This window comes from Mustela lutreola, chromosome 7 (assembly GCF_030435805.1).
Source record: "Mustela lutreola isolate mMusLut2 chromosome 7, mMusLut2.pri, whole genome shotgun sequence".
NCBI lineage: Eukaryota > Metazoa > Chordata > Mammalia > Carnivora > Mustelidae > Mustela > Mustela lutreola.
This window is the reverse complement of record NC_081296.1, coordinates 72335279-72340679: the sequence shown is the minus strand read 5'-3', so window position 1 is coordinate 72340679 and position 5401 is coordinate 72335279. Positions and strand designations below refer to the sequence as shown.

General features: G+C 40.7%; 1 pseudogene; it reads right to left on the bottom strand.

Moving 5' to 3' along the window:
- Positions 1-3348: 3348 nt before the first annotated feature.
- Positions 3349-4777, bottom strand: LOC131835317 (E3 ubiquitin-protein ligase ARIH2-like; annotated as a pseudogene).
- Positions 4778-5401: the final 624 nt, after the last annotated feature.

The following is a 5401-nucleotide window of genomic DNA, read 5'->3' as shown; positions in this document are numbered from 1 at the left end:
AGGAATTGTCTGTGTTCACCAGTTTCGAGAACCTCTCTTTTCTTTTTTTTAAGATTTTATTTATTTATTTGACAGACAGAGATCACAAGTAGGCATAGAGACAGGGAAGCAGGGATGGGGGGAAGCAGGCTCCTGGCTGAGCAGAGAGCAGCGTGATGCCTGGCTCGATCCCAGGACCCTGGGATCATGACCTGAGCTGAAGGCAGAGGCTTAGCCCACTGAGCCACCCAGGTGCCCTGTAAATAAATAAATCTTAAAAAAAAAAAAAAAAAAAAAAAAAAGAATGTCTATTGCCAAGAAGACAAGATATAATAAGTGTGGATGATGTGGAGAAAAAAAATAAATAAACCCTTGTGCACCATTTGTGGGAATGTACATTGGTACATTGATTCTCTCAGTTACCTATTTCAAACCATAGAGATAGTGCCCAGAACAGAACCACAGAGGGGAAGACCTGACTTTCTATATCTCCTATAGTTTATTTTTCCATTGCTGAAATTGTGCTTACCTCATAAAAATAGTCTTAAATATAAAGCACCGTCGAATTCTCAGGGACAAGTTGTCTGCCTAGAGGGAAAGTGGGAATGTGGAAGTAGAGAACATACTGTAAAGAAGAGCAATGTAAGGTTAGGCGCATGGTCTTCTATGACTTATTAGAAGACCTCTGTACAAGAGGAGAGCTATAAAAGTGGAAACAGATCCTAAACCCTGGACTAATTGAATGTGGTAAAATTTATTATTGCTTCAAACATTGGGCTTACCTGGGGGGCAGATCTTCATGACAACTTATCATCACAAATGATAAGAAGACAGTCTGATTAAATCACTGGGAGTTTCAAGACAGGACATCATGTAGCATTCTCTAGATTAAAATCTGGCCCTATCATCTCTAATGCTTGGGTTTACATTTGACATGAAAGTTTTTGCCTGAAAATGAGCCCTTTGGGGTTTTAGCTAAAGCTAACTTTCCTGGATCTTCACATTTTGTTGATCTCATCCAGGCTATGTGACGTCAGTGGAAACAAACCTAAAATGCAGATCTACCCGTTATTCCTCAGAGTGGGAGAAGTTTAAACACACACACACACACACACACACACACACACACACAAGGATTGGGGTCACGTGTCCAAAAAATAGAAGTCACCTTGAGATTAAGCAATGCAAGTGACCATGAAGCAGACAAAATTTGCTATTGCAAGATGCAAGAAGACCCAGCAGTAGAAGGTACTAATTTTTACACAATTGCACATATTTACGATTTTAAAAATGAAATAAGAAACCATTTGTTAGAACAAGGACATTCATAAAAAGGGTACAAAGAAAAAAGTATTTATGATATGCTGTGTGACTCTTGGATATTCTGTTTGGAGGACCAGACAATGGGGAAAAGCTAATGGGAGCATGCCAGCAGCATTAGAACTTCTGTCAAAGCGGCCAAAAGGTGATCCCTTTTCATTGCCCTCATCCCATGAAGCAATCTAGTTATTTACTAATTAGTGACTCAAGCACTGGCACCATGACCCTGGGCCACCACTTTACTCTCCAATGCCATAGTCAGCCAAGAGCTCTTTTAGACACCAAACTGGCTAGTTACTTGTGCACTTACTTTACAACTCAGTTAATAGATTTTGTATCCCTCACAATGCCTATTGCAGTGATACAGTCCATATTTTCAGTAATTGATTGTTGAGCAAGACATGTGGTTGCTGAGCAAGCAAGGTTATCATGTTGTAAACAGTCTTATGACTGTTTCTAATCAACAGTTCTGAATTAGCCTGAAATCAAATTCTCTTTTTCTTCTCTCTCTCTCTCTCTCTTACACACACACACACACACACACAGACACTCTCAGACACTCTCTTCTCTTTCTTGGCCTCTGTTTACTTTCATCTGTTAGCATCTGGTTAGATATGTAATAATTGCTTCTAAATTAGGCTACATGTGGATAGAGATAGAAAAGCGTAGTGTATCCAAAAGAATAAACTCTAATTTGGGGACACTGAACACAAAGAAGTGTGTGGTGTCAGTGCAGTTGTGATATTTTAATGATAAGGGAACTTCCGGCCTAAACATTCACTTCAACTCCAGCTGTCCTAAGCACCTTCTCATTAATAGTGGAAGAATCTACATTAGATTAATGGGGAATTGAGGGGCTTTATCACAGCGGATTTCAGGGTAATCCTGAGGCTTTTCTTGTAAATCAGGGAACTCTAGTGGGCATATCTGTTAAAGGTGTGGATTCAAATAAGTAGAGTATTTGTTTTCACATGCAAACAGTAAGACAAGGTAGTGTGGCCAGTGAGTATACAATGGGTATAAATATAAACTAATTATACAATAGGTAAAATTACAACTATTTTGACTTACAGTAGTGAAAAGGTAACTGAAGTTTTCTAGGAGAGACAAATAAGAATTAAATCAGATTGGATTTATTTAGGAATACAATAAAATTAAGTGCCCTTCACAATGATAGAAAGGAGTTAAGGATGACTTATAAGAAATTTAATTAATAAAGTAGAATATACAGTGTCCACAAGGTAATTCTTTTTAACTTCTTTGATTCCTGGAGAAAACTGCTAACAGTTGAATTGTCTAGAGAAGCTTTTCTATTATATACAAATTTAAACTGGTTTTCCCCAAACAGGATGAATCCTTCCTAATAATAGTTGAGTCTAAGTCTACTGACTAAGATTTGTACAGATCTAGAAGAAATTGCAGAAAACACTGTATAGGGCAGCACAGAAGAAAGACTTGTGAGTTTATATTTCTCTGAGGGACTCAATATCCTTTTTCTGGCAAATAAGTAATCCCTCAATCTGAAGATGGCTTTTAAACGTTTTAAAATTTAATATTGTCTAAAATAAATGTGTGTATCAATAACAATGTGAATTCAGCTCAGCAAACACCATTAAAGTCTGTACAAAGAATTTTTTAAAACACTCCGATGCCAATTTATTTTTAAAGGGTTCTGTGTAATTCTATGGTTTGCCTTTTTTGGTATTAATTATACAAATTTGAAAATTACAAAGTTGTAATGACCTAATACTATTAATAGTCATTCAGAAATAAAACTTTTCCTTCCTCCCAACAAGTGTCCAGTCAGAATTAAAAGCCCTAAAAAGAGGCCAATTCAACATGGCCTCTACCCTGGTAGGAAAAAAAAAGAAAGAGAGAGAGAGAGAGAGAGAGAGAGAGAGAAAAGATGAGAAGAAAACAGAAATCAACTAAATGGTGTATGGTCAGTGTCTCCCAGAGTAGGGCCCCGACTGTGGCTGGGGTCATGAAAGGTCACCCAGGATACCTCACAGCCACATCTTCCTCACTCCAACATGTCCATGTCCCAGTCTAGGTGTCATGGGGATCCTTCATTAGCCTTTTCCTCCACTGCTTTGCTGAGTGCACCTGGTTTTCTAAGTCCCACATTGTCATAGCTGTCTGCACACTCCACTTTCCATGACAGCCTGCAGCTGAGCCTGCTGCTGTTCCAATAGCTTCTTCCTGGGTCCAGACTCCATGTAATATGTACATGGACATGGGTCCTGCAGGGTGTGTCAGCACTTGGCCAAGAGCGTGACAGCATTCTGTAGGTGCTGCCAGTCATTCCAGGTCCCCAGATTGTTCATGTCCCTCTTCTGAATCTTCTCATGAATCCACTGCTAAATCTGCACCTTCAGCTGCAAGCTCTTATGGCTTTCCCCCTCTCAAAGTAGGACAAGGACTTCTTCCTGGCCTGGGCTTGTTGGATCTGGTCGACAGTGTCAGAGTTCTACTTGTTCCAGCTGCAGTTATAGTACTTGCTGCTGTGGGTCTTCTAATCTCCTAGACATATCCAGTGGAAGTCATGATTACAGTTGGAGCATCACATGTGATTGCAGCCTTTGCTCTTCTCAATGCAGAAGTTGCACTTGGGATAGTCTTTAGCGTGAGCACCTAGGTAGTTGGCTGTTTCAGAGTCACCAGCACATTTCCTGAGCCATTTCCAGATCGTGGCATAGACTGGCACATGACACATTTGACAACTTGAAACAGAAGACCTCATTGCACTGATTGGACTGTACTTAGCAAGCTCTGGACTTCTATACATGAATCACCAGGGGGCAATCCGCACCAGAGCACAGCTGGAGCTAGGAATGAAAGGGTAGCCCCTGTATTTGTCTCTCAATTCTTCATTAGGCAACAATGGAAACACGAAGTTCTCTAGTGTTTGGAGTGGACAGTCCTGAGTTATGCAAGAGATTCCCCCACCCATCCAAGTACTGAACAGTGCTGCTCCCAGAAGCTGCAACAAAACTGGTGTTGATAAGCCAGAGAAAGTAGTTCTCCTTCTGCACAAACTGCATGCCCACTGTGCAGTGGGTGAAGGGGGTGGTCTGCAGGGACATGCTTTGAGGGATGGGGCTGAACTTGAGCCTCAATGAGTAGCTGAGAAGAATCAGACTTGTATCTGTCCAGTATCTCTCCAACTTGCCAGTGGAAATTAATTAATATAAGTCTAGCAACTACATGAGATACCAGTGCCATATGATGTGCTAATGGTGGTGAGCATCACTGGCCTTTAGGACAGAGGCTAGGCTGGTTATATGCTCCTCGAGGGCACTCGAACTCTTTATAGGTCAAGCAGTGAACTCATCAGGATCTTCGGCCCCGTGCTGCTCCACATTGCAGGCTACTCCCAGTTAATGGTTCTCTGTGTCCCCTGGGATCCTCATCCTCTTCCTCCTCATGATATGGGTCATAGTCCTCTTTGCCCCTGGCTGTTAACATCCACAGACATCTTAGCATCCAGCCAAGCTGCAGATCAGGAAAGCAGGGTTTTCCCCCTCCCCTTAAATGTTACATTTTCTCAAATGCATTAGTGGTTTTTTGTTTGTTTCCTGTAATTCTTGAAGATTTTTCAGGAAGACATCACCCCAAATATTCTATGTCATATAATTTCCATTGGGAGCCATGGCCCATGGCTGCTGAGTCTGAACGGGCTAGACTAGGTCTGGCTGGGTGAGGGGGATCTGATATAGGCACACTAGGGGGCTGACTCCCAGGCTCCTTCCTCCCACAGAACAGTCTCCACAGCTCAGAAGTGCTCTGTACAAAGTATGTTTTATGTGGTATGATAGTATAGACACCTATAAATGTATGTCTTTTTAAGACTACCTTTTGTTTTTGGCTTTTGTTATGGACTCATAACAAGAAAATGTCTATTTAGTCAATATGTGCATATGCTCACTCTTTAATTGGCTTAATTTTGTGCGTGTTTATGAGGATAAATTTGAATCGAAAAAAGTGTCTATTTCTTTACTGATTCATTGGTAAATTGAGATCCATAGTTTTTTCTAAATTAATTTCAAAGTTAAAAACTAAATATATGGCTCCCGATGTTACTAAATGTTCAGAAACATGA